General features: G+C 33.9%; 1 protein-coding gene across 4 annotated transcripts in view; it reads left to right on the top strand.

Annotated features, from left to right (window-relative positions):
* The first annotated feature begins 1,308 nt into the window (after positions 1-1,308).
* Positions 1,309-26,809, top strand: part of MICU1 (mitochondrial calcium uptake 1) — a 183,148-nt gene continuing 157,647 nt past the window's right edge. For 3 of the 4 annotated variants that reach the window (XM_016162281.2, XM_016162283.2, XM_016162279.2), the window contains exon 1: positions 1,312-1,463. The gene's annotated coding sequence lies outside the window, so the exon portion shown is untranslated. Of the gene's footprint in view, positions 1,464-26,809 lie in introns of all 4 variants that reach the window. The other variant, XM_036223805.1, reaches the window with a different exon arrangement.

Here is a 26,809-nt window from a genome sequence, read left to right on the forward strand (position 1 = left end):
CCCAGATAATGCAGAGACATCTGATCATCAAACTGATTTAGGAATTATTGAACATGGCAAAAAATATATTTATACCAGTGTGCAAGTAAGTCTCTTTATAGATATAAGTTGCCCAAGGGCAGGAACTGTACTTATAAATCTTTATAAGCCCCGCGCCTATTATGAGCTTTGTATATAGCAGGCATTGAATACTTGCTTCAGAAAATAATTTTAACTTCAAATTTTACTGGAGTCTTAATATTAGTTTGCACAGGGGATATAAACCCACTTTAATGTTATATTCATGTGACAGGAATCACCTTGCACAGCAGCCTGAAAGACAAAAATAATTGAATTGGTAGATTGATTTCTAATGCAGAATGTGGTTGTATTCAGTTATGACCCTGAATTCTGCTAACTTATGCTATGCTATTGAAAAATAAAGAATACTCACATTTTATAGATTGGTTTAGTCTGTAAATTGTCTGTCTTGTTCCACTTCCCAGTAAATGTTCTACTTGATGCCAAAATGGTTAGACCAAAAAAAAAAAAAAAAAAAAAAAAAAAAAAAAAAAAGATCCTATTGTAGCTAACATTTGTATGGTTTAAAACTGTTGTTATCAAAGTGTGTTCCATTAACTCCTGCGGGTCCTGAAATCCTTTCCAGTGATCCATAAGGTTAAGACTTTTTTCCTAATAATAGCAAGCTGTTCTTTGCTTTTATTACTCCCATTATCTGAGCATACAGTGGAGATTTCCAGAGGCTACATGATGTGCGATACTGAAACAGATTAGTAAAGAAAAGATGAGAATCAGCTGTCTTCTATAAGTAGACATTAAAGAAATTTACAAGAATGTAAAACCAGGCTGCTCTTCTATTTTTTTTGGAAAACGATTATTATTCATAAAAATAGATTATTTGTCAACACATGATATGCTTATTATTTTTTAAATGACTAAATAAATTTTAAAATTTATTAAGTTAGATGACTTTAATTCAAAAAAATTTCAAGGTCCAGAAACAAAAATTTTAACATAAGCCTAAACCTAAATGCAGTTCAAAAGGAACAATTCTCAATTCACTGAGGTCCAGCTCTCTTTGACTCCTTTTTGCTTAGCTAACACAAAAACGGGTACCAACGAGGTGGCAGAAAGCACCTATACACCTTGTGTATATGGCAAAGATAACACTACAGAAAAAGCCCCAGGGCTTCTGGGAGCTCTCTTGCTTTCCCGCCTAAACGAAGAGGAGGCGGGACCAAGACAAGGGCACAGCGGGTTGCTTCCTTCGTCCCTCCTCACTCCTTTTTCTCCGTGCCCCACCCCGCCACACACGCGTTTCGCCACGATCCCGACAGGCCCAGCGGCAAGGAGAGTCACGTGAAGCTGGGCGGTGGACGCTTGTGTCGCCCGTTTCTTCATCTCTATGGTTTTCAGAGGTGGGCGGTTTTGACGCAGAAGCTTTGGAGTTCGTGCGTGGACGGGTGAGTCCCGGACTTTGAAGGGTGTCAGGAGACAGCCATTTAGGGAGGGCGAAATGGAAGGGGGTAGGGTGGGGGAACGAAACAGCTTTAGAGACCTGATCTCCGGGTCCGGCTGTTTGTCCGCTCTGGGATCAGGCGACTTCTAAGCTCGGTCAGGGGAATAGCTGTCTTTCCCTGATGCATTCCGTTTAGGGGCTTGAGAGGAGTCCGTAGTCCTGCCTGCCTCCTGTCCTCCGCTTTACTTCACCCCACTAGATCCCTTCTCTCTGTCCCGGGAGAACTTCTCTCAGTGTCGAGTCGCTCTCTCTGCGGGTGACCTGGAGACACAGGTAGACTTGATTGGTTCCCTTGGCATTTGTAGATGTGGTTGGAAGTGGGTCGGGAGTTTACAGTTTGATCTCTGATGGAGTGAAGTATTAATCATTGAAACGAAAACAGAAGTGGAAAATCAGTGGAGACGCGAAGGAACAAAACAAACAGCAGGCTTCTTGGACTGTTCTGTTTTTATCTTTTCCAGTGCCTTCCCGTTCCCATTCTTTAACTAGTTTCCTTCTCATCATCCCATCCTGGGCCACCATAGGATGTTTCGAGAATGAACCAGGCGTTACTGGTTCTCTGTGAACGTTGGGAGAAGAGTTTAAAACGCGCTGTTTTAAGTTGCAATTTGTAGTCTTAATGTTTATGGTTTCTTTACTGTCTCTTTCAAATGCCTAAAAAAGATTGTAGGTCTTTGCAAATATAAGTAAAATAACCATTTTATAGCTATAGGACTAGAATAACATATTTTATTCTCCCTGTGGTTCCTGGAAAGACCCATTTTCTTCAACTGTAAGAGAGTTTAGGTTTCATTGAACCATATGACAGATGAGTAAAATGTCAACATCTTCAGACATAAATGTTGGCCAAGATGACCAACATGCTCTCTTTCAGGTGTTGGACAAGATAATGACTTGTTAAATATCGCCTATTCTAAAAACTTTTTGGAACTTACTACCACTAGTCTGTGAAAAGGTGGCTCTTCCATTTAAGAACATCAATTTGGCCGCCTAATTATGTCAGGAAAGGGTCCATGACACCTTTTAAGCGTCTTTACTGAGGATTATAAAACACAAAGTAATACTGACAAAAAGTAAAGATTCAGGAGTGGGTTGTGTGCCTGGAGAGGAAGGGAATAAAGAAAGTAATAGAAACTAATAAAAACTAAAGGAGAACAAAAGCATGTCTTGCTATCTTCCTTTATAATCTATAGGACATTTACTATATTCAGTAGGTTTTTTACAATCTCAAGGGGTGCATCTTGAGACTTACTTTTCAGGAGTATTTAAGAATAAAACAATGGTGTGTAATTTCTCCTATAATGCAATCTGATGTAAAATCATTATAACTGAAAGATCTTATTTAGAATTATAAGACTAAAGTAATTGATAAAGTTATTAAAACTAATTTGGCCACTTAATCTTTAGTTTTATCTCTTGAGCAGTTTTACAATGGCTGCAGCACTTGCTGAAAGTTAACTATTTTTTTCATACAGTAATGTTTAATATATCCCTTTTAAAAAGAGAATCAGTTTTTTAAAAAGTTTACTAACAACTTTTTTCCACCAATCAAAACAAAAATAACTTCCTCTTGTACCAAGGGAAAAGGTGGATTCTTTTTAAATAGGTGTTGTACTCACTTTGGTAAATTATGAGGAAATTGTTAATGCTTTTAAGCTGTTAAGTATTGCTATTTGGGCATATTTAAGAAGAAAACACATGGGCAGTATTTTTAAATGTTTTATATTTCCTATTATAAAAGTACTAGGTGTTTATTTTGGAAATATGGAAACATTATAGAAAATATAACACTGAAGGTCAAAATCCTGATTTATCTTTTCCCCTGCCACCTGGTAGCCACTTGTTTCCTTTCATATTTGGGAATCTGTATGGAAAAGTAGAGTTGAGTCAGACTCCGTGGGGAAAGATGGTACTAATAGAAATAGGCTTACATCCTACAATCTTAGAAATCTCAGAAGAGAGAGAATATACTTTCTTTCTCTGTGATTCCAGTGAACTACTACTATATGGGAGTCTCATTGGCCTAACTTGGGTCTTTGCCTGTCCTAGAGGCAACCTCTGTGGCCAGAGTGTTGGAATGCACTGTGTGGCCAGGATTGCATCTTGTTTTTACCCTGGAGTGGGGTGCAGCAGGAGATACAGTTTCAAACCACGTTTACTAAGGGTAGGGGGCATGTAGTTCCTAAAGGAAAATTGAGGTGTCATTTCCTGGAGAAGGGAGAATGGTTGCTGGATAGGCAAAAACAACAAATGCTTGCTAAAATAATTTTATATGTATTTGTTTTCCTTTCCCAATATAAATTAATTTTACAGTTTGTTGATTTTTCCTTTTTTAATGTCTATTTTATTTATAAAACTGAAACTCTTCAAGTGCATATATTTGCACTGTTATTACTTGTCTGTACCGTTGCTCTAGCATATTCTGACTTTATTTTGACTTTAAATATTTTGTATATTTGGCCAGCTTGTTAAAATTGATTATTGATAAATATTTTATCTACTGTAGTGAATTTGATTAACAATCCAATGGACATTGGAACTTTAATTGCTAACATTGGTGGCACAGGCTTTAGTTTAGACAGATCTATGTTCTAAAACCCAACTCCATCACTTCTGAATGTTGAGCAAGTTACTTAATCTCTGTGAACTTGAGTTTATTCCATTTGCAAAATGGAAATGATAATACTTATAGGGATCTTGTGAGGATTAACTTGATAAATATATGGCAGGTGTCTTGGATATAGTAGGTTCTTGTTAAGTGTAATTGTTTATAATAAAAAATAATCTCTAAAAAGATTTTATTTTCCCAATTTCAGAATGTTTAGCCATGGGGAGTTTAAAATATATAGGTCTGAGGAATTAACTATATTGTTCTTCATTTAGTTTGTCTTTATTTTAGCAGGTTTTTAAATTCCATCTTGAATATATAACAATAAACTAGAAAACTGCTTAAACAAAATAATTTTTAGTCGACTGCCCAAGTATTTGAAGATTGCCCAATTTAAGTATGATAACTGTCATGCTGGGGGAATGCATTGAGAGACTTTTACACAAACTCTGAGCTAAGTACAGTTTAATATTAAGTGGAAGATAGTACATTCTTTCATTATACAAGGGGAGCTTGTTGAGCATCTTGGAAGTTCAGATCAGAATTTATGGCGACTTTTGGTAATAGGCGGAAATGATAAAAAATGGATTTGTTTTTATTTTTAAGGATAAGTTAAATTCTGAAGAAGTAATGCTTTGAGAATATGATATGCTGGATACCTGCAGGTGGAAGAGATAACAGTTTAGAATGTTACTTGAAAAAACAAAAAAGGCAACTGTGGAATTGAACAACTTGTGAGGAATTATTGACATTAAATATAATTAATGATCTGGCATTAAGAAGTTAAATATTGCTGCATTAGGAAGAAAGGTGTTTTAGCCCTGTTCATGAGAAGAGAAACAGCTAGAAATGGATTGATCTCCCCTTCCCCCCACCCCCAAACTTAATAATCAGTTTTTTTGCAAATTGTAAACATTTGCTAGGCTAACAAGTTCAAGGTGAGTTTTACTGACACGAAAAATTGAAAATTTAGTGTAATCTTTGAGAAATAGATCTTCATCATTCATGTCAGCCGTACAAATAATATTTGCATTTTGCTTCAAAGTGATATAATGTTGGTCATTTAAAACTTAAAATGCCTTTTCTAATAACCTTGCTTGTTTAGACTTGGACAGTTGATTGATGTCTATTTATAAGCACCAAGTTCTAAATTATTTAGATTTTGCTTTTTCAAGTTTATTCAGTGAGTATTGGAATTAAATCAGCAACCTACATTTTTTTTTCCTTTTAAAAAATAAGCATCAGTACTTTGTCTATTATCCTAGTAAGATTAAGTGAGCTTTCTATTCCATGGCACCTAAAGGGCATTAGATTCTAAGATCTAATACAACTTCCTAGATTAGCTCTTATGTCTATACTTTCCTTTTCCATCTGCCGTGTTCTAGTCGTAGTGAACTACTTTTGCTCCCCCTACAAGCCATGTCTTTTTGTGTCTTTTATGCTTTTGCATAGACTGTTTGTTGTACTTAGAATGCCTCTCCACTGTCATACCATCCTCCAACTGGTGAGCTGCTACTCATCTTTAAAGTAGATTATTGAGTTATTCAATTTATAAAACTTTCCTCCACTATCAGGTGTTTATATCCTTTGTAGTTCCCATAATAATTATTTTTAGCTTTAAAAAATACTCTTCTTTTGTCATGCTATTGTATGTATTTTCTGAGACTGAGTGATTCTTAATGCCAGAAACAAGTCTTATTCATAATCATATTCTGACCACCCAACAGAGTGCCTGTCATATATACACGTTGGGTGAATAAATGAGTAAATAAGACATTTCATCTGCTTTAAAAATCAGAATAGAAACAGTATAATCCAATAGGTTAGGTCTGCACTCTGATGCATTTAGAGAACCTACTTGGACACATCTAGAAAATTCCATCTATACATTCTACTGCACATCAATAAGCATGTTTTATCTGTCTACTATGTACCAAAGCACTGGAGAGAGAGAGGAAAATCATTTTCCATTCATCAAGGAGCCCACAGTCTAATGGTGGAGACAGATGAGTTGATAATTACAACTTAAATTTATGCTAATTAAAATGTAAAATTCAGTTCATCACTTTCATTAAACACATTCCAGGGGCTCAAAAGCCATATATGGCTAGTGTTTGCTGTATTGAACAGTACAGATATAAAACTTTCTATCATTGCTACATGTTCTATTTGACAGAGCTGTTTTAGAAACATTGTAGATATGCTTGAATCTACATTCTCTATTTTCAGATGATAGTTAATTTTCATTTCAACTATGTACCTTCCTTGTTAAATAAAACTTTTAAATTTAGAAATCGGATTTTTTAAAATATCAAGTAGATTCTATTATATTTCGAATAAAGCAGCATTGTTTATTTTCCCAGGTCTTTGATCTGTGGTAGCATTTAAATTAAGTGGTTTCAGAATTTGAATTTTCAACTTCAGCATTGATATCATCTTTCTATCCTAATAATTCCTGAGATGATGAGGGAGTGTAATGATTAGAGCAGTGACTTTGAGATCAGAGAAACTTTCCTCTGCTATCTACTGGCTGTGACCTTAGGTACGTTTCTTAAAAGCGGTGAGCTTTGGTGTCCTCAGTGAAGTAGGAGTAATAATAATACTTACCTCAAGTGTTATTGAAGATTAAATAAGGTAATGGATATCAGGCACTTAGTATTGTACCCCTTCACAAAGTAGTGTTCATTAAATGCTAGTATTAAAAAGAAAATTTCAACAACTAGTTGCTTAAAAGAAAAAAAAATTTTGACAAAGTTGGGGAAATGGAGTATGGACCGATTATTAGATCATACCAAGGAATTGTTTAATTTGTTAAGTATAGCAGTGACACGATTATCAAGAAAGTCCAGATTTTTGGAGAGACATACTAATATATAGCAGTGAAATATGTCTAAGAGTTGCTTTAAAATAATTCATGAAGACAAAAGGGACAGAAAAATTGGTCTTAACTTCCATTTCTGGTGAAAGAGTGCCATATTTACCCTCCTGCCTGAAATAGCCAAAAAGGCAAACAAAATGTACAAAACAATGGTTTCCTAGATTTTGGACGTTGTACAGCAAAAGAGTGATTCCTGAGAGATGAGAAACAGATGAGGTGAGCTTTATGATTGCTCTGGCTTGCAACTTGAAGAGAGTTTTCCAGCTGCAAAGCAGGAAGGGGGAACTCAGGCAGAGTACGGTGGTCTCCCTGAATTGAGAGAGTCTGCGGAGGCCAGGGAAGCTGGTGTTTACAGGGCAGAATCCTAGAGAGGAGAGAGCTGAAAGGAGAGAGAAACTCCTGAGATCTGCAGAGGCTCCCCCTCAAATATTCAGAGGTGAGAACTGATCAGTGCATACATGTGAGGAAACTACCCAAGGCTAGGAAAAGAATCACTTGAAAAGATTAGAAACAATAGTACTTGGAGTTCTTGTAGAGGCAGGAGTAGTGTTTTTTATTCCTATCAGCCAGAGTGGAAAATGTCTTATCAGGTCATCATGTAGAGTTCTCAGAATGGTTTGGTCTTAGTAATGGGGTGAATTAGCTTTAACAAAATGCTGTGCCACCCCAGCCTAAAAGGCTTAAAAGCAAGACCTGAAAGGGCCAAACTGTTTCCCAGATACTTGTGTCCAACAACTAAGCAAGAATAGTTACAGGTTTACAGAACTATCCAGCACCCAACAAGGTAAAATTCAGTGTCTGGCATCCAATCAGAAGTTATTAGGCATGCAAAGGAGTAGGAAAATATGACCATAATGTTGAGAAAAAAAATCAAAACTGAAACACGTGACACAGGTAATAGAGAGGGATATCAAAAGTTTTTAAAACTATTCCATACAATCAAGAAACTAGAAGATTGAAATGTTAAATAAAAGCATGATCTATCTATCTATTTATCTATCCATCCAAATTGCACCTCCAGAGATGGAAAGTACAATGACTGAGGTGAAAAATACACTGATGAGAATAATGGATTAGACATTGGAGAATAAAATTTAAACCAAGGCTCATGAAATATATAAAATAATCTGTGAAGAGTTCTTGATAAAAGCTTTTAGATGTAAAGTCTAGATTACAGGAGATGAAGGGACTAGAGAAACAATGTAAACCATGCCACAAGGAAACAATTACATAAATTCAGAATTTGAGAAGTGCTGTTATATAGTGCCCCGTTTTCTTAAAAAATTAGGATTGTGCTATGATTGAGCAACATGGTGAATATACTTAATGTGACTGAATTGTATGCTTAAAGGTGGTTGAAATGGTAAACTTTATATATATTTACCACAATTTAAAAATTTTACTATTTTAACCATTTTAAGTGTACAGTTGGTAGGAATTATGCATTGTTGTACAACTGCTATTCATTTCTAGAATTTTTTTCTTCTCAAACAGAAAACTATATCCATTAAACAACTCTTCATTTTCCTCCTCCCCCAGCCCCTGACAACCACAATTCTACTTCCTATTTCTCTGAATTTCACTACTGTAGGTACCTCATATTAGAATCGTACAGTGTTTGCCTTTTTGTGACTGACTTATTTCACTTCATATTATGTCCTCAAGATTAATCCATGCTGTATGTAGCATGTGTCAGAATTTCCTTTTTATGGCTGAATAATATTTCAATGTGTATATAAACCACATTTTATCTGTTCATCTGTTGATGGACACAGGGTTGCTTTCACCCTGTGAGCATGGGTGTTTTTTAAAAAATTGTTTGCTAGTTAATTTTCCCACTATTAAGCATTCCCAGACTTATTTCTCTAGTATAAGTATGATGAGAAGAGAATTAGACAAGGAGTTACTAGGTCTGATTTCTGTTTCCAGCTTTGCTGCTAAATAGTTTTGTGATCTTGCTGAAGTTTCTTAAAGTATCATACTCTCTGGCCTGTTTCCTGTCATATTGAAAATTTGAAAATTTCTAAGATCTTCTAGAGCCCCAGTATTTTGGTATATTGTTTCTTTTTTTTTTCTTTGTATTTCATCAGAATGTTTTGAGGATATTGGGGCAGACTGTGTACAGAATCCTCTTATCAAAAATGCGTGTGTGTTTACTTTTTAAAGAACAAAAACCTTTGCCTTTTAAGCCACTGACCCTCCAACTTTTTGTGGCAACAGGAACTTTTTTTTTGCACTGAAAAATATGTTCATTATAATTCTTCCTTTTGTATAGTAAAATAGAAATATGAAGTAATGTGTCATGTTGTGCCACGTATTTTCCATCTGTCCCTTTATGTTCACTCTTTACCCTTTCCCAGCCTGTTTTGCCCTGTATAGGCTCCATTCCCTCTATTCAGTAGGGTGTAGCCCAGTGACAGAAGATGGTAGGAGAGCGAGTTCTGTGTATATATATTTTTGGCTTTCTCCTTGTAAGTTGTGACAGTTACATTTCTCTGCTGAAGGCCACACAGCTCTTGTTAGGCAACTCTCTCCCAAAGCTGTAGTCACAACTGACTGTGAGTTCTGGTAACTAATATCTTCCCTGGCCCATTAAGGCCTTGTGGTTTCCTCCTGTTACTGTCCAGGGTACTTCACTGTCCACGATGTTTGTAAACAGACGCTTTATTAAATTCTCCCCGATTACACCATCCTTGGCAGTTTCTATCCTTTTAAACTTTTAAATCTCAGATAAATTATGAGTGAATTGCCATATTTCTAATAATAAGTTTTTTGGATTAGTTTTTTTTTAATAATGGTAAAATACGCATAACAAAATTTGCAATTCAATCACTTTTAAGTGTACCATTCAATGGCATTAAATACAGTCACATTTTTGTACAGCCATTGCCACTATCCATTTCCAAAACTTTTTCATCAAAGAGAAGCTCTCTCTGTTAAACAACTTCTCATTCTCTCCTCCATCTAGCCCCTGGTAACCTCTATTCTATTTTCTATCTTTATGAATTTGCCTAGTCTCGATACCTTCTACAAATGGAATCATACAATTTTGTCCTTTTGTGTCTCGCTATTTCACCGAGCATAATGTCTTCAAGCTTCACCTATGTTGTAGAATATATCAGAATTTCATTCCTTTTTAAGGCTGAATAATATTCCATTGTATGGACCCACCACATTTTGTGTATCTATTTTTTTGCTAATGAACATTTGAGCTGTTCCTACCTTTTGGCTATTGTGAGTAAATGCCGCTATGAACACTGGTATACAAGTATTTGTTTGACTCCCTGATTTTAGTTCTTTTGGATATGTACTTAGGAGTAGAATTATTAAACGGTATGGTAATTCTACGTTTAACTGTTTTCCATAGCAACTACACTATTTTACATTTCTAGCTGTGCCCGAGGATCCAGTGTCTCCATATTTTCTCCAACACTTATTGTTTTCTGGATTTTTTTTCCTGATAATAGCCAAAATAATGGGTATGAATGAAAATCTCATTGTGGTGTTTATTTGCATTTCCCTAATTCATAATGTTGAGTGTTTTGTCATGTGCTTTTTGACTGTATATCTTCCTTGGAGATAGATGTGTCTATTTAAGTCCTTTGCCCATTTTTTGAATTGTGTTGTTTGGTCTTTTTTATTTTGTTGTATTAGTTTAGTTTTTAAATAATAACACAAGGTTTCTTAGAAAAGGTAGTGATTCCATGGGTTCGAAATGCTATTTAGGTTAGAAGGAACAAAAATGTCCATTTTCTTTACTAGAATAGGAAAGATAGATAATAGATTAGTTTATGATGAGTCTTACTTGGCAATGGAATTAAATATTTGCATTACAAGGGAGATATTTAGGTGTTATGTATTTATGTAATATATTAGCGAAATTTATATAGTAGTTTTTATTGAATTATCACTATCAGCAGCATCCTCTTGTATTGTCTTCAGAAAAAAACAAATTATTTGTAACTTACTGTATGTTAGGCATTGTGCTTAGGTTTTTACAAGCATTTTCTCATTTAATCCTCTTCACAGTAATTTGCAGTGTATTTTATGGCAGCACAAAATTGCCAAGTCATTAATCACAGGTCTGACTAACTTCAAAATGAATGGCTGATAAGAAGTCAAGTTAGTACATTCTGGTATCTAGAATTAACTAGATTGCCTTGAGTAAGACACTTTATACAACAATAATACAAACATCTACATGTTCAGGAGACCTTTAATTCGTGATGTTTTAATTTCGGCTTTAATTAAATCCTAAAGTTTAAGACAATATCTTCATGTAATCAGGGAAAATCTTTTTATAAAAAGTACCTGGGTAAATAGAAGTTGGAATACAGATTAAAAAGACAGGAAAATATCCTGTGAAATATATAATACGGTTGTCAACCTAGCTGGTTTGTGTCTGGAGAGTACATAAATATAGATAGATTGTCATAAAATAGTATCTATAAAGAGGTCTTCCTATGAATGCTAAAAAGAAATTCCACTGAAATTATCTATATAGAAAGAGACTTCTTTTGGCAGAAATGTATTGGTCTTATAAGTTGTCCCAAAGTACTAAGCAATTCTTTGCTGTTGAAGGAAACTCTGAGTAACATGTCATGGACCCACAGTGGAGTTCTGACAAGGAATTATTATGTTTTAATACAGGTAGGTACCCCATTTTCCATGTCAAGAAAATAAATATAGTGCAAACGAGAGAGTACTCATTGGAGCACTTATAAAATACAGAGTTCTCTGCAAATGCGAGGTGACATTCTTATTAAATACTGATTCCTTCATTCTGTCTTTACATATCATTTCCATTCACAGTAGAATTTCAAGGTTTTAATTTAATAGGAAAACCTATAAAGTATTCTAGGTGTGTTCTGCAGTGCATATAATGCATCATCGTTGATTAGTATTTTATATTTTTCTTGTTCTTTAGAAGAATTTACCCTTTCTAGGGTTATTCTGAGCCTTTTTTAGAGTTAGGCTAAGTCAGCTAGAACTTTAGCTATACATTTCCATATTAAAGCTTTATGGACAAAGCAAATAGGCTTAGTAATGAATGAATTAGCTTATTAACAAATTACAAATGAGGATATGGTTGCAGGTTTACATTCTATTGTATAATTAGATTAATTCATCCTAATAACAGCTTTTTAAATAGTTGAGTGTCATTAAAAAAGAATTTTACATGGTATATACCACATGTATACAATATATATCATAATAGATACAGCATATATAAGAAAGACTACATGAGACATATATGTACACTTTAAAGAATAATTGTAAAAGTGAACTGTGCGGGTAAGAAAGAAAGAACATTTCCATCACCCCAGAAGTCTCCCAGGTACCTCTTTCTGATCACAGCCTTCTTCAACCTCAAGAGATAAATTGCTATCTGGAATTTTGGTGATAATCATGATTATGTGTCTTACTAAAAAGTTAGTCTTTCCTGCCTTTGAACTTTATATAGACGAAATCTAGCCATATATATTCTTTTATGATTTGCTTCTTCACACATTATTCTTGTGAGACTTCTTATATGTTACTAGTAAAGCAATTTTTAGAGATATAACTATTCCTAAAATTAATTTTATAATTCTCTATCTTCTTTTTCAAAAACTATTTTGTTTTGAAGTAGAAAATATATAATGAATAATTGTATTGAATAATTATAGGGAATAATTATAAAGTGAATGCATTGCTGGCCCCTCAGACCACCAGTACTCCTGTCTGTTATGTTCCTATCACAATTCTGTCTCTTCAGAGGTAATCCCTTTATGACTTTTATGATTATCAATTTCTTGGTTTCCTTTAGTTTTACATCCCTAAACAATATGGTTTAATATTGTCTTTTTAAATGTCATAAAAATGGAATACTCATGAATTTTTTCTTTTATGTCTTTATTCATTTTATTATTTTTCAATTGTATTATTATTTGTAAGATTTATCCTTGTGTATAGTGTAGTTCATTTTTTTGTTATCATATAGTATTACATTATAAGAATTACTATTATTATTTTTATCCACTTAACTATTGATAGTCATTGGGTGTTATTAGTTTTTGGTTATTACAAACAGTGTTGCCATGAACACTCCTGTACATATCTTTTGGAATGTTTCAATTTTTCTACAGTAAAATTGCAGGGTTACAGGTATTCATGTCTTTATCAAAATAATGTCAAACTTTTCTAAAACAATCAGAGTTAATTTACGTTCCCAACATGAAGTATGAGAGTTGTCATTTCTCCACATTTTTGCCAATATAATATTGTTGAACTTTAAAATTTTATCAATCTGTAAGGTGTGAATGGTATTGAGAATACTGTTGAGCATCTTTTCATATGTTTAATAGCCATCTTGATTTCTCTTTTGCCCATTTTTTCTTTTGATTTTTTTTCTTTTTTAGGAACTCAATATAGTTTGGCTATTAGTCCTTTGGTGGTTATATGAGTAGCAACTGTTTTGTCCCTCTGTGAATTTAACTTTTCACTTTTTTTGTACTGTTTTTTGATGTCTTTTACAATGTTTTCTGTGCCTTCTATGCCATGTTGTTTAAGGATGTAAAAATAAAGGAAACCAAGAAATTGATTATCATAAAAGTCATAAAGAGATTACCTCTAAAGAGACAGAATTGTGATAGGAACATATAACACATGAGAGTGCTGGTGGTCCGAGGGACCAGCAATGCCCTAATCTGAATAATGAATAAACAGGCACTCACTTTCTATTCATTAAAGTGAGTTGCTATCTTTTACAATGCCTCGTATTTTTTTTTTACGATTGCTTTTCTTATAGTTATCAGTTTTATATTAAATGTTTTCTATATGTTTTAAAAAACATTTTCCTACTCTGATGTAGTAAAGATATTCTTTTCTATCTCATCTAAAGGGTTTACATTTTTTCTTTTATACTGAAGTGTTTAATCTACATACAATTGATATTTGTGTATTATATGATTATTCTTTTCTTAATGCATACTTGATGTCCCAGCTCCACTTACTGAGAAGTCTTACATTTCTTACTGATTTGCTATCCTACCTCTGTGAAACATGAGGTATCTGTATTCTGTTTTGGGGCTTTTTAATTTTTTCATTGTTCTATTTGTATCTCTGTGCCAATATCACGTCGTTGTATTTGTAATCCATTTTACTGTTAGAGCATGTTCTCCTACTTTTTTAGCTCCCCCCTCTTTTTTCAAGTGTGTCTTCGCGTTTCAAGTGTTTGCCAAGGTCCACTAAAATCCCATTGGGATTTTCATCGGGATTGCATTGATTTTGCTGTTTAGTTTGGGGAGATTTGCCAGTTTTACAAAATTTTGTTTTTCAGTTCATTAACATGGTATACCTCTACATTTATTTGGGTCTTTTTTGAAGAATCTTTTAATGGAGTCTTGTAATTTTTTTCTATAAAATTTTGCACATCTTTTATTAGACTTATTCCTACATCTTTCATATTTCTTTTTATTTTTTTCTTCTCCTTTTGTTTTTATTTTAATTGTTAAGACAGATACTTAATGTATTTTTTCTTAGTAAATGTATTCAAAGCTATTTTAAATAGTACATCCCACAAGTATTTTTAAAAAGCAACTGTATTGAGAGTTTCTGAAGTATAGTTTACTTACAATAAAATTTACTCTTTTTCGTGTATGCTAAGTTTTGGTAAACATTATGTATTCATCACAGTAATGAAGATATAGAGCAGTTCTTTTGCCCCTAGAAATTGCTTCATGCCCCTTTGTAGTCAAACTTCTTCCCCTCACCCTTAATCCCTGACAACCATCATTCTGTTTTCTATTGCTGTGCTTTTGCCTTTCCTACAATGTCAGATGGGCGGAATCCTACAGTAAATAATCTGGCTTTTAAAACTGCTTCAGAATTATCATATAGTTAATTGACTTTTTTATTCTTTTGGTGTACAGCTCTATAAAATTTAATACACGAATTTTGACAATATAGATTTAGTTTACTACCACCATGATCCGGATACAGAGAAGTTCCCAAACGGCCCCCTCCTGCTTTCCCTTTATAGATGCACCCTTCTCTGCTATTCATTGGCAATCACTGATAAGTTCTCCATCACTAATTTTTTTCTCTTCGAGAACGTGTATAAAGGGAATCATACAGTATGTAACCTTTGATACTGGCTTCTTTCATTCTGTATATTTTGAGATTTATCTAAGATACTGCATGTTTCAAGAGTTCATTCCTTTTTTTTATTGTAGTTGTATTTCGTTGTATGGGTATGCCACAATTTATCCATTCAGCTGTTGAAAGACATAGTTTTTGGCAATTAGAATAGAGCTTCTGTAAACAGTCATATATAGGTTTCATGTGAACATAAGTTTTCATTTCTCTAAGGGAAATAAGAGTGGATTGTTGGGTCATATGGTAAATACATTGTTAAGCTCTATGAGAAAATGTCAAACTATTTTCAAGAGTGACTGTACCATTTTTCATTTCCACCAGCAATGTATGAAAGTTTCACTTGTTTGCATTCTTGCTGTACTTAGTATTGTCAGTAATTTTTCTTTTAGCCAACTACATGTGTAGTGGTATCATTGTGGTTTTAATTTGTGCTTTGCCGATGGCTAATGATGATGTTGAACACCCTTTTATGTGCTTATTTGTTTATGAATAGAACTGCCGCGAACATTCACTTACAGGTTTTTGTGTGAACGTGTTTTCATTTCTCTAGGATAATTACTTGAAATTTAGATACAATTTTGCATAAATTGCTAAAGACCAACTTGAGGTAGTATAGAATCTCTAGAAAGCATAGACACAAGGAGAGTTCACACACCCACTCAGAGGCTTTTCTCAGTGGATATCAATGAGAAGCTCACCAACAAGATTGAGACAAGGACAGGAGACAGAGAAAGCTCCACTTGAAGATTAAGCCCATAGTAGGGGAGCATCCACCGCAAAAAGCTCATTTCAGACCTTTTTCCCTAAATAACAAAACCTTTAAGCTACTGGGAAAGGATAGCAAACCCTGTCACCTTAGAGTACAGAGGAAAATCCATTGAATTAAGAGGAGGAGAAAAGTGTCAACCCCTGGGGGATGGACAGAAAACTGTCAAAAACTCACATCATCAGATACAACTGAGGAGAGAGAAGGTCACTGAGAAAGCCCCATGCACAGCTCCAGTGACGCAGGTTTCTGCTGAAAATTGTTAGTATATCAGGACAGTAGAGAACCCATCACTGTAAAGCTAGCATGTTCCAACTAACAAGCACTCAGAAGAAAAATGACATACTACATACAAAAGAACAAAGATAAAAATAACAGCAAACTTCTCAGAAATGATGAAGCCAAATTCTGTTGCTTTTCCTTAACTCTCGAATTTCCAGTTTTCCTTCTAGTATCATCTCTCTCACTTAATACGTTTAACAGCCCTGGATGAAGAGCCTTTAAAAAGAACAATAGTTCATTTATTTTATATATATATATAACGTTTAGTAGTTTTTTAGAGCAGGTCTTTGGGCAAAGAATTCAGAAATATCATGTTTTGCCACTACATATTTTATTTAAATACAGATTTTATTTAAATCCTATGAAGAATGCTGGACATATTTGCTTTAGCAGGCATTTGGCTTAATACGGTTCAGGCCACAAATTCTGACCCACTTTTTATGGGTCGTAGTTCCAATGTCAGTTTAGTGTTGATAGCCGTTGAAGTACTGTACAGATTTGTCCCTTGTGGCCAGCCTTGGACATGGGTGCTGACTACCCGGTATTTTAGTTCACAGACTCTTTGTTATGCTGTTTAGAGTAAGATCCATATGGGTGCATCTTGGAGATAAGCTCAAGAGATCATACTTAGCACCTTGTGGTTTCACTTTATTGAGATCCTGTTCTCTGTGATATCCCCAACTTCCTTGCTCCCAAGGACCCCTCTTTTTTTGACTCAGTCCTTTCCCTACTCTGTCACATAATTCAACTTCATTAGCCTCCTGGGTCTGGTGACCAGAGAGGATTGAAAAATAAGCAAAAGTGATCCCTCCAGTGGTCTCAGAGCACAGTTCCTCTGGTCAGAGAATTTTTCCTTTCTGATTACAGATGCTTTCCTAGCTGCTGGTTCCTCTGCACTACTATAAGAGTGCTTTGTCGCTGGGGTGGGGGGAAACGAAACACACACACACACACACACACACACACACACACACACACACACAAATCCAGGGAAGTTCTCTACTCTTACTCATAGAAACCCCTTTCCCACTCATCAGACCAGAAATAAAGAGCTCTTTTGGGAGATCTTTCTGTCTGTACACAGTATACACTTTTGATGTCAGGCTAACTTTGAATTTTGGAAGGAGAGACCAGGGGAAAAAATTGCAAAACTCACTGCCACTTCAGTGAGATCTGTTTTTTTCCATTCTGCCTGCTAATATTTACTTTTCAGAAGCCTCAGATAGTTACTTCATCCAGGGCTTTTAAATGCTTTCAGTAGTAGAGACAGGAGGGAGTATGTTTGACTTCATCTTAACTGGGACCAGAACCTCCATAGTCAAGTTTTAAATATTTTCATTATGAAAAATTTCAAACATATACAAAACTTGCAGGTACCCATATCCTAGCTTCACCATTTATTAACATTCGGCCAATATTATTTCACCTGTAATTCCTCACTCCCACTGTCGCTTGACTTTTAAATGCAAAACCCAGATTATCATTTCATTTTATGTGGTCATTGCTATAAACATCTGTATGAAGTTTTTTTGTGTGGACATAAGTTTTTAATTCTTTTGGATAAATACCAAGAAGTGCAATTGCTGAATCACATGGTAAGAGTGCTTTTGGTTTTAAAAGAAACCACCAAACTCTTCCAAAGTGGCTGTACTATTAATGCATTTCTGTCACCAACGAGAGTGCCTTCGGCTCCACATCCCCTTCGGCATTTAGTGTGGTTAGTGTTTTAGATTTTGGCCATTGTAATAAGTGTGTATTAGTATCTTGTTTTAATTTGCATTTCCCTGATGATATATGATGTGGAGCATCTTTTCATGGCTTATGAACCATTGATATATCTTTGGTGAGGTGTCAATTTCATATGAATTTTAGGATAGGTTTTTGTATTTTTTTAAATGCTGGAAGTTTAGTTTTTTAAAGAAGAAACCACATATATTTCTATTTAATAATTCTTTTTCTTATGTCCATTAAGGAAATGTTTTAGTCCCTGTTTAAGTTTTTTTTTTCATTTTCTGCCAATTAACACCACCAGTATTTTAATGTTTTGACTTAAAATTTTTTTATTCATGCAGGCTATTTAATTTTTTTATGAATAAGTAGATATTATATTGCTTGCCTTTATTGTCTTTTCTTGTTAACAGGTAACAAAACAGGAATTACAAATTACTAGAAAGATGAATCTATGGGAATTAATCAAGAGATTAAAGTATTTGGAGAGGATAATGAAATCTGACAAGTGCTTTCTCATATTGTCTTATAAGGTGATAGCACGGGGTCACTCGTTGAAGTTACTAGGCAAACAAATTGAAGGTAGAAGGAAAAATAAATGTCTTGTTTACAACTTAAATGTCAGATGTTAAATTCAGAATCAGGGATTTCTACTATCTTTAATTTGAAGTTTTAAAAAAAATGAAGAGAGTGAGGAAACCTCGTATTGTTTGGTTGATAAAGTTAAGATGAAAATATTTGAGGCTACAAAGGATAGACTTGGAAGGTAGAATATCCTTTTTTTTAAAAAATCTCAATTATCAAGAAAATCATATGTTCTGATTTACATTTTTTATAACAACTTTATTGAGATATACGTCACATACCATATAATTCACCTATTTAAAATATACAACTCAGTGACTTAGTGTATTCACAGAGGTGTGCAACCATCACCAGATTCAATTTTAGAACATTTTAATTGTTCCAAAAAGAACTTTACCCTTTAGTACTCACTCTTCATTTCCTCCTATCTTCCCTCTTGCCTACCAGTCTAATTTCTGTCTCTGTAGATCTGCCTGTTCTGGAGTTTCAGATTTGCATTTTTGAAAGATTATTCTGGCTAAGGTAAAGAATAAAGCAAGGAGTCCACTTAGGAGACTATTGCAAAAATCCAAGCTTGATAGGATAATACTATGGACTTGGCTGTTGACATTGGAGCTAGAGATAAATTTGTGGGTTAGCATATTTTTAGAAAACTATGACTTTTTTGAAAAAGATACCTTTAAAATTGTTTTTTGAAAGAATGTTTAATTTATGGATAGATATTATAATATACAAAGTAATGAATTTATTCTTAATGAAAGGGTTCAGATGCTACAAAGAAGACCATAAAAGCTTCACATGCAGTATGTGAGAAAATGTTTATTAGTGGGATATGTACTGGGTTTTCAAACATCTGGAGCTTACAGTGTCATATGGCTTTACCCAGGTCGTGTCAGATTGGGCCTGCTGTGAAAAAGACTGAAGTGGTGAACTGTTTTACTAGTTTAACATCATAGTAGGTGAGACTGTATGTTTAGTTTTAATGATTGATATCATTTACATTTTTTGGCTTACACAAGGTAGAACTGATATTCAGGGTTAAAATAACAAATTTATGGGAAAGAAAAACATAAAAATTGCCCTATATATAAGACTCTCTGGAAATAATTTGTATATTAGTTTTCTAAATGACAATTGCTTTTTATTTATAATAACTTTTTTTTTTTAAGGTCTTTAGACTTAGCCGTGAGTTTCATTCTGGCCTGGACCTTTATTATGTGTTCTTAGAGGTACTTAACCTTTTCTAACTACATTTTCATCACTTATGAAATAGATAATTTTAAACAAACCACCATGAGAGAAACTGAAACATTTCGTGTAGAACTACCCTTCAAAGAAAAAAAACGTGATTCGTTAGATGGTTTAAGAGGTGCGATAGTTAAAGAAACAGTTAATATCATTTTAAACTGCCCAGAGCTCAGCAAGAGAATCATTGCTTTACTACATTATTTAAATTTCATCTATGTCCACGCCACCCTGAACAAGCTGGATCCCATCTGATCTCAGAAGATAAGCGGGGTCAGGCCTGGTTAGTACTTGGATGGAAGACCTTAGGAAGACCAGGTGCTATAGGCGTAAAAAATAATAAGGGATTATAAACTGACAAGGTCCTTGCAATCTGTGAGGTCAACCAAAGATTGCTCCACCTAAAAAATTAATAATAAAATAAAATAAAAATAAATTTAAGCAAAACTTGACAAAGATGAAAAAATAAGACTACAATCTATAGTAAATATAGATGCAGAAATCTTAAATGAAATAGAATTTTAAACTCATTTTAAAATTTTATGTACGGTAAAACTGACTTGTTTTTTGCTGTACAGTTCTATGAGTTTAACACATGTATACATTTGTTACCACCATTACAGTTAGGATACAGAGTATCGCCCCCAAAATCTGGTTCCTTGCTAGGCAAACCATCTAGGTACGTACTTGTAACTTCTGACAATCTGATCTGTTCTCCATCTCTATAGTTTTACTTTTTCAGATTGTCACTTAAAAGCATGTAACCTTTTGAAACTGGCTTCTTTCATTATCAGCATGATACCTTTGAGATTTCTGTTGAGCATGTCAGTAATTCGTTCTTGATTGATCCATTGATTGCTGAGTAGTATTCTATTATATGGATGTACTAGAGTTTGTTTATACATTCAACTGTTGAAAGTTATTTAAGTTATTTTCAGCTTTGATGATTATGAATAAAACTGCTAGAAACATTCAGATACAGGTTTTTGTGTGAATATATTTTTTTCATTTTGAGAGTAAATACCAGGAGTGTACCATCTTGTTATCCCACCAACAGTACATCATCTTTGGTATTATCAGGTGTCATTGGTTTTAATATTATGTTTGTTTCTGGTTTTTTTTTAGGCATTCTAGTGTGTGTGTGTGTGTGTGTGTGTGTGTGTGTGTGTGTGTGTGTGTGTAGATAGATATATTATTCATTATCATTTCTCTAACAGCTAATGATGTTGATCATCTTTTCATGTGCTTATTTACCATTTATATATCTTCTTTGAAGGGTCTATTCAAATCTCTCCATTTTAAATCGAGCTGCTTCTATATACTCTGTTATGATTATAGAAGATTCTAAAATATGTAAACTCAACTCTAGGGTAGTGCTAGTGTACTGGCACTATGCAAGCACCTAGAAGTCTGAGAAGATGAAACTTTCTGACTAAAGGAACTGTGGTTCCAAGAATGTAGGGAGAATTCCTATTGCTTCCCCCCACCCCTTATCTAGTAAAGTGGTTTTATTTGGGAAGTTTGGTTACTAGTAACACCAACACAGATAAAGAGAGAAGGAGCTTTGGGTTAGAGAAAAGAGAAATAAGTGTAGGAGAACTGAAGGGCTTTGGGATTTTTGGCTTCTGAGAAGTTTGGGGAGGTGAGATGATATTTCTGTGAATCTTTGACCTTTCCACTACAGAATCACAGAAAGTTAGAAAAGAATCTGGGAGACCATGTAACCTGATTCTCCTAATTTTATAGATAATGCTGAGACCAGATAGCTAGATAGTATCCAGAGTTTAAATATGAGTAGCTCAAATTTGAATTTAAGACTTCTAAGTCCAGGGTACCTAATTTTTTTATACATCATTGTTCCCTTCTTTCTCTTTGTTTTTAGGAGTACTTTGTTTGCAATAAGGCCAGGTGAGAGCTGCATATTAGGAAAAGATGAAGGGATCACCATCTATGTTGGCTTGTCATACAGAAGCTTTGTATGGGGATAAACACTGGGCATTTGTGTTTTCTTTGTGCTGTGACTTAGAAACCTTACACGAGGAAACTCAATTCTTAGGATATATTAATAGCTCTCTTTACTCTTGAGAACTGTCAATGAGACTAAAAATGCCTTGCAATGACTTGCAGACTTAAGGTATGAACCGCAGAAAAGAAAAAGAAAAACAATCAGGGGAAAAGAAAGAGAAAATAGGGTTGCATTTCATGGGGCTGGTAGGATGCTCTGAAACTGTTGTTTCAGATACTAACCTATTTTAAAATAAATTTTAAGGATGGTATTATTTTAATATTTCATTTTTAGGAGCTTTCTATTTTCAAATCTGGTAAGAATAATTCTGGCCTTTTTCCATAACCACCATCAAGATTTTGGTGTACTTACTTTTTCTTGTAGTAAGTATATCAGGAAAATATTAATGGTTATTCTCTGATCTGTAAAGTTTAGCAGAGGCAGCTTAAGAAGGTATTTTGAAAGATGAAGTAGTTTCTTTACCGGTCTTACCCAGTGTTACACATATGTTTTTATTAACTCTTCTTTTGTCTGTATAAAATAGGGATATGATGACTAATAATATTAACTACTCTTAATGCTATAAGTTAGTTCTGGTTATTTAGTTCTTCATATCTCTAATGGTCTTTCTCAACCAGAGTTTCTCCTCAACCAAAGGGAAAAAAAAATATTTCAGTGATTATTTTCTTAATTCTCCTATTGGTACAAAACCACTGCCATTCTAGAGGTGTAGGAGAAAAGTTAATTCATTGCCCAGTAGATTTCTTCATTCTCTTACGGAACACCTGTTGAGAAAGGCCGAAAGATTTCAGTGACTTGCCACTATTGTTACATAGGGATAAAGCAGGTTGCAGCTGATGAGAGTGCAGGACTGTGGGGATTTTTATGTTTCGTCGGTTTGGAGAAATACTGTGAGCAGTCATAGGTGTAATTGAGTATTAAAGAATATGAAACATGTATAGTCATTATGATTGAATCTAGGCAAATGAAATTGAAGTAGTTTCTTTACTGGTCTTAACTAGTGTTACACATGTTTTTATTTTATTAGTTTCTCTTTTGTCTGTACAAAAGGGATGTGATGACTAATAATATTAGCTACTTTTAATGCTATGAGTTAGCATTTAAAAATGGAAAGTGACTTTTCGTAGGAAATACTCTTTATTTTTATTTTTGTCATTTGCTTTACACGTTTTATTTAATCCCCACAACAAGCCAATAAGTATTGCCATCATTCATTTTATAGATGAGGAAATCGAGGTGCAGAGAGCATTTGTGGCACATCCATGATTAAATGGAGAGAAAGTGACAGTCCTGGAATTTAAATCCTGTTCTATCAAATTTGGCAGGAGAAATTTAAAATTTTTTTATTTTTCAATTATGATTGGCATACAATATTAGTTTCAAGCATACAGCATAGTGATTAGACATTCATATAACTTACAGAGTGATCATCCTGATAAATCTAGTACCCATCTGACACCATAAATAGGTATTACAATATAATCGACTATATTTCTTATGCTGTGCTATATACCCCCATAACTATTTTGTAACTACCAATTTGTACTCCTTAATCCTTTCCCTTTTTTCACCATTCCCCCCAACCCCTCTCCCATCTGGCAACCATCAAAATGTCCTCTGTATCTATGAGTTCATTTCTGTTTTATTTTGTTTGTTAAATTCCACATGTAAATGAAATCATATGGCATTTGTCTTTCTCTCTCTGAATTACCCTACTCAACATAATACCCTCCAGGTCTGTACGTGCTGTTGTAGATGACAAGATTCCATTCTTTTATTTAATGACTGTGTAATATTCCATTGTATGTATGTACCACCTCTTCTTTATCCATTCATCTTTTGATGAATACCCAGATTGCCTCCATATCTTGGCTATTATAAATAAGCCACAATGAACATGAGAATGCAAATATCTTTGTGAGATAGTAATTTTGTTTCTTTTGGATGAATACTCAGAAGTGGAATTGCTGATCACAACACATTGGTACATTTCTAGTACATCCTAGAAATTTTAGAAAATTTATATTGATCATTATTGTTTCTGTAGTTTCCTGGGTGGTTTGTTTGTTTTTGTTTTAAGTAGGCTGTTTCTTTTCCTTGTCCACACTTTGTTTTTCAGTGCAGTTATTGAGGAAGGGAAATTGCTACTTTTTACATCTTCCTTTACCAGCCTTAAGTTTCAAGTTTTACTATTGTAGTAAAAAGGCTCTGTATTGTATGTGTTTTGAGAAAGTGAAACATGTAGGTACTTGATGGATGCAGGAATGCTTTAGGGTATCAGAAAGTTGGGTCCTATAGGATATTGACCCGCTTTTCCATAGCATCTTAATTTAGCATGAATATGTACAAAAGTTGTTTGTCAAGGCTAACATTTCTGTGAGATGATTCTTGTTCCTACAGTAATTATTTTTTTCTGTTAGAGACTTGTATGACTTAAATTAACTTTACATTCTCACCCAAATCATTTAAAATAGCTCTTTCTCTGCTGAACAGAGTTAGCTGAAGTGTGAGCTTTTCTCATTTATTCTGTCAGTAATGTCACTTTGAGGTATGAAAATGCATCTTTTCTAGACACGAACGTTAATCTCTACTGTATTTTGGCAGTCATTTTGGTGTCTTCAATGCAGAACTTTCAATCTGATTAATCTCACCTAAAAGAAATGTATGAGGATGTTTTAAAAATTATTTGGCATAATTAAAGCCTAAGATATTATTGTATTTTTAGAAGTACCATGGTTGTGTAGTAAAGATTATATTTCTGGTAGCTTATTTCATTCCACAGATAAAATGAAAAAGAAAAAACTATTGACAAAGTTTTCTAAGATAATGCATTCAACCAAACTCTTTTATAAATGTTTAGTTTTGTTCTACCCTAAGTAAATCTTCCTTGGAGCTGTTCTTGAGCCCGTTCTACTTTATAAGCTAATGTAATATTTCATTTCTTTGAAGTCCTATTAATATGTTCTTGTAGCTCTTTTTTCCTGCCTTGCATTATTGTTAAATAGTTGTTACATGTTCCCTACCAAATTATAAGGTTTTTGTGGGTAGACTTTGTTTTGCTCATTTTTATACCTGTTGCAGTGCCCTCACAGTATCTTCTCAATAAATAGCCGATGACTTGAATGAAATAATGGCAGCCGGACATTATGGATTATCTGAAATAAAACAGTGATGCTAATATAGGATGTTAATCTCATTAATAACCATTCAGGATGGCTTTCTTCTAACAAAAAATACAAAATACTTTTACATTTTGTTTTTCTGAAATGAACTCTTAAAGCCAGAAATGACTTAGAATACAGTCTCAGGTCAGGCTTTTCCTGGTCACATAGTTAGCTAGTAGTAGAGCTAGAAGAAGAACCTAAGTATTTTATATCTATTCCAGTGTAACTGAATAGTAATATTTGTTATTACTGTTAGTAATAACTTCAAATTCATTAATTGGCACTGAGGAGACAAGCCTAAAACATACTTCATATCTTTAGATCTCCATAGCAAGTTGACAGGTCTACATTAAAATGATTTAATAAAAAAGGTACCATGATTGTGATACAGAATGTTAACCCTGCAGGGATTCAGAGGAAGAAATGAAGAGTGATAATGATTTTACATGAACTGTTATAGATGAAGTGAAATTTCATTTGAGCCTTGAGGAAGGGCTGGTCTGAGGGATAGTACAGAAATAGTTTTCCATGTTAAGACATTTAGAAACAATTATAAAATCAAGCCAGAAAGTTGACTATCCTTATTTCCAGTCGAAGAGCTTACCTATTATATAGTAAACATATTTATAATTATTTGGCATTATTCAACTTATATTTATTTTTAAATGACTAAATATTTGAATGTGTTTAATGCTCAAAATACTGTGTTAGGCTTCGTGTATTGTATTAGACTCAGTACTCATGTTTCAGCTTTCATGAAGATACATAAGCCAAGTTTAGTGAGCTCTATGGGTATATAAACTATGAATATGAAATTGATTATGAAAATATGTTAAATGTAATAATTTTTGTAGTCTGCACAAGGAATAGCTTGGCCAGCTAATCCGAAGCTACTTAAATCTGCTCTCAGAAGTCCATGCATATATATTTTTAAAATACAGCAATAGCAGATACTCATTTTTTTCTATTCTATTAGTTCATGGAAACTGTTGTTTTCATATATTCCACATGTTTTGGGGCTAACACACACCCTTCCCAAAGAACCATTGCAAATACTAGTGAACTTACTTGTTTATGTCTGCATTACTGCCTAGTGTGTACTTAATAAGTTGTTCTAGGTTGTAGCTTTAGTAAAGTAAATTAAGAAAAAGTGCCTCCTTCTGTGTTGTGAAATACTGAGGTAATTATGTCACTATATTGCAGTTGAATTGTCATGTCTGTTTTCAAAAGGGTAAACATGATGGCAGAATGATGTGTAATATTGTTTTCCAGTGGAGTGTGAAGGTGAAACACTTTGGGGATATTTTTGAGAACTTTGTTGCTGTTTAGATTAAATCATTATTTTCAGTAATATAATGAATGAATAATCTGTTCAGGTATTTTGAAAGTATAGCCAGTCATTAGAAAGCAAAATGTTATATGGAAATAATCCTTCCAGTCAGTTCTGGTGGAGCTCAATCAAACTGAATTGGGAAAGTATTGAAATGGTTCAGATTGAGAAAGTTTTAGACTTCCTTTTAGTTGATTAATAAAAATGGCATTCTACTAAAAAATAATACTGGGTAAAAAGTTAATATTGTACCTGATCAAAAGATATTTTATCTAAAACAAATCTAGATTAAAAGAATGCTCCATTTTTACAAGGAAGGAAAGATGAAGCCTAAGGCCTAGGAATATGACCGGAACAAAAGAAAATAAATACAATTTAATATTCAAATATACTCAGTACAACAGCGATGAACTCTTAAAAAATAAAGATTATAAAACTCATTTACTATAGCAAATATACTAATTAAATAAGATAATATTTTGTGTTCATCATATAAATGGAGAAGGTCGACAATAGCAAATATAGGGAAAGGAATACCC

This window comes from Rousettus aegyptiacus, unplaced genomic scaffold (genome assembly GCF_014176215.1).
Source record: "Rousettus aegyptiacus isolate mRouAeg1 unplaced genomic scaffold, mRouAeg1.p scaffold_m13_p_6, whole genome shotgun sequence".
Classification (NCBI taxonomy): Eukaryota; Metazoa; Chordata; class Mammalia; order Chiroptera; family Pteropodidae; genus Rousettus; species Rousettus aegyptiacus.